The following is an 11,765-nucleotide window of genomic DNA, read 5'->3' as shown; positions in this document are numbered from 1 at the left end:
AAGGCCATCTGAAGAAGCATCAATCAAAGCTGAAGAGGGAGCTGCCCTCAGGGGCCGTGTGGGCAGGTAAGGGAGAGGCCAGGTCCCAGGGAGCCCTGTAACAGAGAGTAGGTGGCCCAGGAGAGGTCTGGGGAGGGTGGGACACAGCCAAAGCCCAGATCTGGGCCAGAGGCCAGGAACCTCTGTGCCAGACATCGCTCTGGCCTGGTCCAACCTTGTGACCTTAGACAAGTCACTTCGCTCCTCAGAAACCAACTTCACACGAGTACAAGAGGAGAATGCCACCCGGGGGCGCGACACCTTTCCAAATCGAGTTCTAACTCCGTTTAAAAATAGGCAGCTGTGGCCCGACCGGTGGTGGCACAGTGGATACAGCATCGACTTGGGACTCTGAGGTCCTCGGTTTGAAACCCTGAGGTTGCTGCCAGCTTGATCGTGATCGTGAGATCACTGATGTGAAGCCCAAGGTCGCTGATTTGAGCGCAAAGATCACTGGCCTGAGCAAGGGGTCACTGGCTTGGCTTGAGCCCCCCTGGTCAAGGCACATATGAGAAGCGATTAATGAACTAAGTGAGCAACTAAAAGTTGTTGCTTCTTATTCTCTCTCTCCTCCCTCCCGGTTCCTGTATGTCTCTCTTAAAAAGGAGGTGGGCAGTTTTGAGAATTAACATAGTCAATTCTCAAATCACCAGGGCTTGAGAGAAACCCAGGGTGTGGAAGAGTTATCAGGGGGACTTTCTCTTTTTCTCCGAGTCAGTAAATTCCCTTCCTTGGGCAGCTAGCGCCACGCCCAGCGTGGGGACAGGAAAGGTCTCATGTGAACAAGTCTCGTGAGGCCAGGCCGTTTCATTGCATCATCAAAGCCGATCGTGAAACCAGAAAGCAGGGGTGAGCCACAGGGCAGAGCAAGGCCGTTCCCTGTCAATCTGTAAAACGGGTTTGTTTCTTCCTGGCCGCACCGGCCCTTCCCCTCGGTCTCTGCACCCCTCGGCCCGTGGAAGTGGTTGGCCAATCGGCCAAGTTCCCTGATGTCAGCCCTCTGGGGCTCCAACGTGGCTTTGAGCCTCGCTATGCAGCCTTGATGCTTTCTCTCCACCCCCGTCTATGTGCACATGTATTTCCACATACGTATTCATCCATACACCCAAGAGCTTGTGCGGATGCCTGACGGCCAAAGCCAACAGCCTCTCCTCGGCCACCACTGATCGGCCCAGTTGCCCCACCCACCCCTACACAGGCAGCCACCCGTGCCCATACACACAAGCATACTTCCCCACCGTGTCCACTCTGAACACATGCCAGCTTAGACCCAGGTACCATTAAGGGAGGCAGATCGGAAGAGAAGTGAAACATAACCTTTTATCGTCAAGGGGTTCCAAAGAGGAAGACTAGAACCCCGCACGCTGGAGAAGCAAGCCCCATTCAGACGCTCAAGTCAAGTCCTCCTGCTGCCAGCCCCCCAGGGTTCCAGGGGCACCTCTCCCCCTGCCTTCGACACACTTGCGCTCCAACAGCATGTCCTACCAAATCTCAGCTCACCCACAACCAAGGTCATCACTGCCTCCAAGTTCCTGTCACTGGAACCAACCAGGCCTGTCTCTGCTTTCCATGAGTAACTCCTATGCCACCCTGCACATCACTTCCTGGGCAGGGAGTAGAACACCCATCCAAAAACGAACTGAGATCAGTCATTTTTTTGGGAAGGGAGAATGAGCCCATCTAATTCAATTGGCCAATATCAATTGATTCAGTTCCTGAAATATTTTAAATCCACCCAAATCAAATGATCCCCATCTCCCTCAAAGGGCTCCCTCACAGAATGGCTTCCCTGAATTGTCCCTCAAAGTGATGTTTTTGGCTTTTCCCGGTGGACTCGGGCACAAGCAGCAGCCGTGGAAGCCCAAGTCTCACTCTTGTGACTAGAGCTCAGCAGGTGGCAGAATTCCATATCCCAGGACACGGCTCCCTGAGGAATCCTTCCTCCTTATGATCAGCTCAAGGACATACACTGCTTCTGCCAACTCAGACAGGTTCAGCTCACGGCACCTCTGGCCACAGCCAACTCTCCTGATGTTTGTGGTTTGCTGATCCCCTCTGACCCTTCCCCAATTCATCTTACCCCCTTACAGACCCTTCTTTTTTGCGAAGTCCTCAAAGTACTTTCTCGAAAGACACAGGACATAAGTAAAGATGGAATCCTCCCAAGTATCCCCATAAGCCATGTTTTCAGAAGCATCGGCCCTAGGGAGACCGGGAAAAGCTGTTGGCATACCCAGACCGCCGGGTTCTAGGGTGGCCCAGGTCACCGGGTGGCTGAACTGCCGGTGGCCACCCAGAAGCCACTCGGAGCCAGCACCCTCACACTGAAACAAGCTAGCAACGCACGCGCTACTCCGTGGTTAACAGGGAGGTCCGAGAACCAGCTTCTGCTGGTCATGAATACAAAATGTGGGCACAGATGTTAAACAGAACCAGGAGCACACCAGGAAGCAAATACCAATCCACACGCCACTGGAGAGCTCTGTGTTTTGGGGGGGGAGATCCAGGAGGGGGCGTGGGGAGAGCCAGCAGGGGGAGGGAGAGGCATGGCCCAGGGAAAAATCAATAATCGTCTGGATGTCCAGGGAGAGCCTAGAGAAGCAAGCCATCCAAATTAAGAGAGCGTGGCTACTTCTTCCAGAGCAGTGACCTCACCCCCCACCCCCAGCAGAACAAGAGGAGCAGACTCCACACTACACCTCCTTGTGGGCGGAGGAACCAGGGGACGGGAGGGCACCCCCACCCCCTTGTCCTCCACCTCTCCAGCAGAAAGCCAACTTTCCGTTAAAAGCTATAAAATAACGGTTCCCGTTTTCCATCCGCGATTGGTAGCGGTGTAAACATTTACAACCGCTTTATAAAATGAAACATACACCTTAATTCTATGACTCAGCAATTCTGTGCCTAGGAATTTATCCCAAGAGAAATGAAAACATATGTCCATAAAAAGACACAGAGAAGAACGGTCCACAGTAGCTTGATTCAGAACAGCCAAGGGCTAGAAAAAGCCCGTGGCCATTAGCAGGTGAGTAGGTAAGCCCATGCCCGTAACCACATTCCCACAGCGGAATACTACGCGTTGAGCAAAAAGGAAGGAGCAACCAACTCAGGCTAAAACATTCGAAAATCACAAAAACATGTTAACTAAAAAAAGAAGTTTTTGCAGGTGGGACACTTGAACCTATGTAAATGAAAAATAAAGTCATACATTAAAAAAAAAAAAAAAGCTTTTTCAAACAGGCACAGCTGGTACAATATACATCCATGTAATTCCACACATACAGCATACACATGTATGTTTAGCATGGGTGTATGTGTGTACACAGTATTTTATGTTATATAGTACATTCTAGAACAGGCAAAATCATGCTGGAGTAGAAAAAAAGTGGTTGTCTAAAGTAATCAGCGCAACAGGAGTGGGTACTTTTGGAAACTTTCTGGAGTTCTACAGGGACTCAGGGTGTAAGTGTGCATGGCTGCCAACACAAATCAATTGGCATGCTTAGGATCTATGCCACTTATTTTACCTCATGCCCCAATCTACCCCTCCAACACGTCCCCCAAGGTCTACCTCAACAGAAAACAAAAACAGAACAGGAAACGAGGCACCTCTGGTTAACGAGGTACTTTGCTGAAGGACACAGGGCAGAGCTGTGTGAGGCCTGTGATCAGCCAACAAATGTTGCCAAGGAAAGATGGACAGATAGATGGACGCAGAGCAGGAGAACCAGGACTGGGGTGTGTGTGTGCTCACTGCAGAATCATGTCCACTTGGGGAACCTTCTACTCAGGGCAATCCACAGAAGCCCTGTTTCTAAACAAGGACCACAGACACACCAGCGGGGCAGGTGCCACCTGTCCCCACCAACAGCCGAAACCCTGGAGGCCCCGGCAGAACCCCCACTGAAACCCACGTGTGGGTCCACTCTTCTTCTGCGAATAGATTTGCGAACTCAGGGAGGCCCGGGTCTTGTATGCTCATGCAGGCTGACGGGACAGAACATCCCTGCACAGGGCAGGGGTCACCGTGGGACTGAAACCCAGGGCAGTCCCATCTGCACCGTGCAGGTTCTGGGGCTTTGAGGGGGTCAGAAAGGACCCGCGGCGCGGCCCACGGGTCCCCGACGCCCACTCTCTGAGCATCTGCAGGGCAGGGCAGCCTTTACGCCACAACAGCTCCCGAAGCTCACACTGAAGTCCCACTGGAAACCTGCCACTGAAAGCCACGCGGCCTTAACAGGGCTGTTGTTCGATGCTGCGTCCTATAAGTCAGACGTCTGCGTCTGAAGCCCTGTTCCCTACACAGGCCACACACAGCCCACACTCATTGGTGTGGAATTATTAAGTACAGAAAACACAGGCAACTTCCCAGTTCAAGACAGTGTGCGCGGACACTCGGGAAGGTCAGCGCGACACCCACTCCATTCTCATAACTGGCACATCAATCACCCAGCCGGCAGGGCAGCAACGACGAAAGCTCGTTTCAGATCCACCGTGCTGAAAGACACGGGCCATGGACCACAACCCCGAGAGAGTCCCCACTCGCTCTGGTCTGGGCAGGTCCTGGAGAGCTCCGAGCGCAGCCCGCAGCCCTCACCCACTAGAGGCAAGCGGACCGCAACCCGGGACAGGAAGTCACAGGGCCCACTGCCCAAAACCGGAGGGAATTCCTCCCAGGCACCATCTCTCTGAACGACTGGAAAGTCTACAGGTGTTGGTTCGGGTCCTCCAGGAAAGATGCCAAGGCCAGGTTAGCTGTGCCACAGCCATGCAGACTCGCAGGGAGAGAGAGCCCAAGGCGGATGCAGGTCCGACCCCTGCAGGACTGGGCATGAGCTGGGTCTGCAGGCTGTGCAGGTCAAGACTGGGTGGGGGGGGATCATGAGCTCCAGTGGACGGCTGCCGGGAGGAGTCCAACGTCTGCAGGAACGACCCAGCACCCCCACCAGGCTCTGAAGAGGGCAAGTGGACTACCAGTCAATGACATTCCCAGAAGCAGAAAGACCAAAAGAGGTACCCTTTCATGGCTGACATACCATGTCAGGTCACAGCTACAAGTCTGCCACCCGAGACATGCTTCTGAACTTCTCCAGTGATGGACTGACAATCAGACATTTGGGACCACCTGGCTGCGCCCCAAGCCTTTAGGTGGATGTCATTTGGCAGGTAGCCTTGCAAGGAGGCCCTCCCTCAGGAAACTCACCACTTGGCAGGAGGGCAGGAGACCTCATCTCCAGGACTCAGGGACTAAGTGGACACGAGTGGGTGCAGATGTGAAAGCCACAGGGCTGGGGCTTGGGAGGGGCCGCTTTCCCTCGGACGTGGCAGTTGAGCCACGGGTTGGTTTGGATCGACTCACAGTATTAATTAACACTAGCGGCTTTAATAAACAAACTCCACACTGAATACTCGCTCAACACACTACGAGCTTATTTCTACGTCCCACAAAGATCAACATTACTGACAAGTGGGCAGCTCCCCACAGGGCGACTCAAGGACCCAGGATCCCTGGCCATCTCTGCTGGAACTTCTACATCAGGGTGACGGTCAAGCGGAGAGAACTGGATAGAAGCACGCTTGTTTTTTTAACTACTTCTGCCAGGAAGGGACACCCATTCCCACCAGAGTGGAAGAACTTCCCTGGGCAGAGGTCTGGGCAGCCACTCCAGCAGTAAGTGCCCCCTACCCCCCAGTGAAGGGAAGCACAGCCGTCTAGTGGACATCTGGTTGGCTCGACCACACTGACCTTCAGCTGCTTGTTGTGTGGGCCTTGACCGGGCCAGCCCAGGGTTTAGAAGCCGCAACCTCAGCATTGAAGGTTGGTACTCTGTCCACTGCGCCACCACAGGCCAGGCCACGCTGACCTTCTGACTCGATCTCAGGACAGGCTTATTTTGTTTGGAAGCCGTCGAGGCCTCCAGGTCTCTCTTGAACACAAAAATCCGAGGTTATCTGACCACTGATCCAAATCTGAAAACAGAGGCCAACAAACTCGAGAAACGCATCTATTAAAACTCTCGCTGTTGTGGCATGAAAAGTGGAAGTCTGGTCACATCTGGACTTTTTCACTCATCAACTTCTAAGCTGAACAACTGTCCTTCTTATTGGGGAATGCCCAACTCGAACACTTTCAAGTTTACAAAAACACTTCCAATCCCATCAAGTCTAAGATACCATCAAATCTCAGGCCCCAGAATTGTTTTTTTAAAGCCATTAAGAAACAACCACTGCCTGACCAGGCAGTGGCACAGTGGATAGAGCGTCGGACTGGGATGCGGAAGACCCAGGTTCGAGACCCCGAGGTCACCAGCTTGAGCGCGGGCTCATCTGGTTTGAGCAAAAGCCCACCAGCTTGAAACCAAGGTCGCTGGCTCCAGCAAGGGGTTACTTGGTCTGCTGAAGGCCCGCGGTCAAGGCACATGAGAATGCAATCAATGAACAACTAAGGTGTTGCAACGCGCAATGAAAAACTAATGATTGATGCTTCTCATCTCTCTCTGTTCCTGTCTATCCCTCTCTCTGACTCACTCTCTGTCTCTGTAAAAAAAAAACAAAAAAACAAAACAAAAAAAAAACAACCAACCAAACAAAAATACTGTCATAAGGCATAAAACCAAATTTATGACACAAATCAATCCCAGAGATGTTAAAATGTTAAAAGCCAGGGATATAATGGTGCTTTTGTTGAAGTCTTCCAACAACACAGACATCGCCGGTTCATGGACGGGGGATGGCAGCCCAGGGCTGGGTGGCAGTGTTGGCAGAGGGGGGGTTTCCAACCGGCTCGATTCAGCACCCAGATCTGGGCTGAGATTCCAGCCCGTCCAGAAACTCTCCAAGACCAAGCCACGCTCCAACATCGTTCACACAGACAAGGCTTCCGACGGCAAATCAAGCACCTTGACTGTAATATTCTTATAAACTCATCTGAGTTTAAAAAAAAAATCCAAATCACTAAAATATGGATTTTCATCTGCATAACACTTTACCAACAAATTCCACAGCGTTCAAGAGAAAACAGATGATGCTCTGATAGATCAAAAACAGGGACCCGATTTGGTAAACAGTGGAGTGCTGTTTTCACATCACCCTAATGGATCTGGTTTCAATAAACACAAATCAGCAAACACTCTGAACATTTTAATGGCATGGTGCAAAATGAGCCTTTGAGCGACAGGCCCGGAACACAAACCCCCTTTTTCCAGCAGGTGACAGATACCGCAGGGAAGAGAAAAATCCAAAAGGGTGGCGCAGTTCAAAGGGTTCACGTCGGCCCACGGATCTGGTTCCTCGGACGGCGAGTGGAGCAGCAAAGGGGGGCGCTTGGGAACCCCTGGATCTCGCTCAAACTGCCAGGCACTCTGATACCAGATGTCTGTCTGATGTGTGCACCCACAAAACATGACACCCAGATTTCCAGTCCGGTTTCAGCCCAGGGCAGCCTCCTATCTCTGTATTCGTCTCAGTATGGCTAAAGCATCCATACGGGGAAGGGGGGGGAGGCTATCTGGGGATGGGGACAAGATACAAGCCAAGGGGGACTGTGATGTCTCCAGAGCCTGCCCACCCACTCTCTGTCATCTGTGTCTCCATCCTGTCCTCACTCTGGAAAGCGGTACCCAAGTTAGACCTTGACAGTGCATTTACCTCCACGCTGTTCACCTCGTGTGCAAGGACCAGGAGGCGGGGGGCTGTGTAGGCACGCCATCTCTCCCACAGGGGGTCTGGCAGACGCTTCACCAGAGCCCCTTGTCTGCTCCACCTGAAAATAGGTGGTTGAACGGAGGCTGTCATGTGAACCCAACTGTAAACTCGAAGTCATTACAAAAAAACAAACTGGTCTTTTGAGTTGATGTTTTTACTTTGGAGATAATAAACCCAAATGAACCAGTTCAGGGCTGCTCACATCCCAAAGCCTCATCACTTCCTTCAAACACGAGTGTGCCCATCTCTCCGGAATGTGAGCTCCATGAGGACAAGTCCCTCAATCTTAACGTACTTCTCCTGAGCCTAACAAGTGCGCATCAACACACGATTAGCTGACTTCTGAGTATGGCAGATACTTCCTGGCAGTAGTCCCAAGAGAGTTTTTGGGGGTTTTTTTGCACGGGCAATAAAGGTTGGCTCCAGAAAAGACACACACAGGTACGATACCCAGAAAGAAGCAAAGATTACAGATCAGTTTCTTAAAGCAGATGACCAGAAGCAGCAAACGCAAGCTTTCAAAAGCCTCACCCTGGAGCCCCAGCCACTGTCCACTTGCTGTGTGCATGCGGACACTGAGGTAGCCCCTAAACCCATGACCCATTTCCATTCCAACAGCCACTCCATCGAGGACCGGTCATTACTCCCAAGTCATGGGCGGGGAGACTGAGGCAGTCAGCCTCATGCTGAGTCCACAGTAGCTCAAGCAGAGATTTCCAACCAAGTCCAACTGAAGTGGACCCACACCCCCTGGAAGACCACGTGTGACCTACCACTGAGCAGAGGCCACGGGCAGGAGGAATTCGGAGGAGTGAGATGAAGCTTCAAGATGCACCCCACGGAGAATTCAGGACCCTCTGATTTCTCCACACACCCACCGGGGCCACCAGAGACGGTTCTAGCTCTGAGCTCAAGGCTGATCCAGGTAACCCGGGCAGGAGCTGGGGAATCTGCTCGGTCCCACAATCCCCTGGAGACCCCTGCTGTGGACTCCTCATGGGGGAGGACTGGCCAAGCTCCCACGGGAGAAGAAAGACTCACAAGGACTTGGCTAGGAGACAACACACTGGCATAAGGCAAAGCCTCCTGCACACCCAGGGTGCCCGCCAGGTGCTCAGTAACACAGGAGCTCCAGCCTGGAAGCTAAGTCAGTGCCCCACCCCCACCCTACCTCCAGCTGAAGCCTCTCAGCCAGTCTGCTGGTCAGACACCCCTGCCCGTGTCCTTAACCATCCCTGTGACATCCCAACAGCCAGTCACCCAGGATCTTACCTATGGTTTGTAGAAGCTCAAACTCTCCTGTTTGTAATTAAGAGGCAGTGGCTAGATAGCACACCAGGGGCCACGAAGCACCCCACCGCGTGGGTCCAGCCAGGAGTCTTCCCTCAGTCCAGGTGTCACCCATATTGTTACCCTGAGCTCACTTGCCCCACCTGGGGGCACCCACACCCCTGGTCTCCCCTCCCCAGCCTTCCACAAAAGCCCACTGACCCAGAAGCAAGAGGATTCCCAGAAAGGCCCCCAGGACTCCTCTATTCCCCTCTCAGCACCCCCAGCACCCCTGGTTCCTCCTCTCCCTCCTGTCCTGGCCAATCCGCAGAACACCCCTCCCCCCCCAGGCCAAGGAACCCCACGCAGGGCTCTGAATCGTGTCAGGTCCCAGACCCGTGAGACACCCTCAGGAGCTGGATTCTTTTCCTGTAAAAACGCACACAGGACCCTCTTCACCCCATCCTCCCCTGCCCCCCCATCATGCCATTCTCTGGGGGCTCACGCCCCACCCAGGCATGGAGCCCCAATGGGCCCTCAAGCCGGAGTCAGGCCCTCCAGTTTTGTTTCCCAGGCAACAGCCGCCCTCTCGTCCAGCTGTACACTGACCGAAGTGCAGGAAGACGGCGGCGCCCAGCGCTCCGACTCCAGGACAGACACGCCAGCGTCCCCGTGGGGGGCAGGAGGGCCCTCGAGGAGGCAGGACCCCGGCAGCCAGCTCTCACCCTCAGCCGGCCCCATCCTCTGCGCTCACGGGCACCTGCCCTTAAAGCGGATTCCAGTTTTGCTCCAGGATAGTCTCACACAGCTAATGCCACAGCCCCAAAGAGCCTCACCTGTCAGAAACGGGGTCCTGCCCAGGACTCTCAGGAGCAGTGCTGGGTCACCTGGCACCTGGCCCTGCAGGAGTGGCGTGCCTGTCACATCAGGCACAGGTTTGGGGAGCTGGGCCTCCCAGGAAGCCTCTCCCTGCCCCAGGCCCCGCCCTCAGTCTGTGAGGCAGGGCAGTTAAGACTTGCCTGCTTCTCGGAGCCCATGCCTTCTGGCCACGGGCAGAAAGAACAGTGGCCTCAGCTGAGGGCTGCTGGGCTGGGCGGAGTTCTCGGCCTGGTTGCTCACTAGACTCACCTGGGAGCTTTTTAAACCACCCAAGGCAGGCCCCACCCAGGAGCACTGACTCAGAACTCAGGGTGGGGCTGGGCTGCCACAGCTCTTCAGAGCTCCGGTGAGCTCTGGTCCAGACAGGAGAGGTGAGAAGGAGCAGCTGGAGGCACTGGGGAGGGTCAGGCAGCCTCCAGGGGAGGACAGGCTGGAGGGAGCCCAGGGGGCCTGTCCCCACCACAGCCCAGACCCCAACTCCTGCCAGGCAGCCCGCCCTGATGCCAGTGTGCACAGACGCGGCCCCAGCCCCTAGCCCGGGACCGCCACGCTCCTCTGCGCCTGGCTGCCCCGGCCACCACCCGGCAGGTTCTGTGGTCCCTGTCTCGCTCCTTGCAGGCAAGACCTGGTCCGGCTTGTTCCGGCCACCATCCCAGGGCCCCCGCACAGCCTCGGACGCTGGGTTCTGACACAACCACCAGCGCCCCCTCCCCTGATGGCTCGAGATGAGGCAAGGGGCATCCCTCGCAGGCCCCAGGGAGAACGCTGGCAAGAAGGAAATGAACCCTCCAGACCCATTCCTGCAGGAAGGCCACTCCGGCCACCTCCAGAGCCTTCCTTGCGTGGACCTGATTCACTCTGGAACCACCACCGGCCGAGAGCTCACTCACTGAACCCCCATGGGCACAGTCCGCACACGCCAGGGCCTGGTGACCTCAGACCCTGCAGGCTGTTACCAAACGCCACCCACGACACTGAAGGTCAGTCCCCCGGGGCCGCCTTCGATAGGCCGCTCCCCGAAAACATCCTCCCGCAGTGGATACCAGGAGATCCTCCCGCTGGTGCTGCTGTCCTGGCCACGAGAGAGCCAGCAGCGACTTCAAACGGGCTCTGGGTAAGGGATGGGGTGGGGGTGGGGGCTGAAGGCAGCAGGGGGCAGGTCACCCCACTGCCCCCCCAAATCATCAGCACTGGTGTCACTGCTAGGACACGAGGTGCTTGTTTACTACAAGGTCTTGTGTTCCAGTGTTCCTTCTTTTCCTAAATCACTCGGATCACAATCCAGCGGTTTCCAGGAAGCAGCCTAAGGAGAAAAGGGACGGAAAAGTCGAAGGGACAGGGAGGGCCCAGGAGGCAGGGGGCAACACTCACCGAGTCACCAGAAAGGGCTGTTTCTTACAAAGGGGCTACGACCAGCACCCCTTCTCGGCGAAGCGGCTGTGACCCGACCCAGAGCACGGTCTTCCTGGGTCCCCGCAGGGAGGGGGAGGGGACGACACGCAGTACCAAGGGGTCAGCCTTTATCTTTCACAGGCACCATGTGCTCTCTCAGCCAAACACAAACCACAAAGCCCTTCCGAGAGGCTCTCCAAATTCCAGACGCCCACTGGGTGGGAAAGACAGAGCGGGGCTTCCTCTGTCCCCCACCTCACACCGGCGAGGTTTACAATGAGAGAGAATAACCTATTTATTTGCTTACCTTCCACTTGAAAAGACAATAAATTGGAAAGGCTTCATAAATCTCACAGGGGATTCCTTTAAACAAGGACTGTCAGCAAAAACCCGTAAATAACCTTTTCTGCCCGCCTAGCAATCACCTCCAACCCACTCTTTTTCCTTCCCGCTTTTGTACCGATCTTCTAGCAAACAAATCA

The 11,765-nt window shown here is 54.7% G+C and overlaps 1 protein-coding gene across 6 annotated transcripts in view; it reads right to left on the bottom strand.

The window, feature by feature from the left end:
• CTBP2 (C-terminal binding protein 2) overlaps positions 1-11,765 on the bottom strand; it is a 162,893-nt gene that overhangs the window by 129,214 nt on the left and 21,914 nt on the right. The window contains exon 1 of one of the 6 annotated variants that reach the window (XM_066355910.1): positions 9,622-9,755. The exons of the other annotated variants lie outside the window; for them this stretch is intronic. The gene's annotated coding sequence lies outside the window, so the exon portion shown is untranslated. Of the gene's footprint in view, positions 1-9,621; positions 9,756-11,765 lie in introns of those variants that run through there. 6 annotated transcript variants of the gene reach the window in all.

Source organism: Saccopteryx leptura, chromosome 13 (assembly GCF_036850995.1).
Source record: "Saccopteryx leptura isolate mSacLep1 chromosome 13, mSacLep1_pri_phased_curated, whole genome shotgun sequence".
NCBI classification, from domain to species: Eukaryota; Metazoa; Chordata; class Mammalia; order Chiroptera; family Emballonuridae; genus Saccopteryx; species Saccopteryx leptura.
Note: the sequence above shows the minus strand (reverse complement) of the source record. Positions and strands in the feature narration are given on the sequence as shown.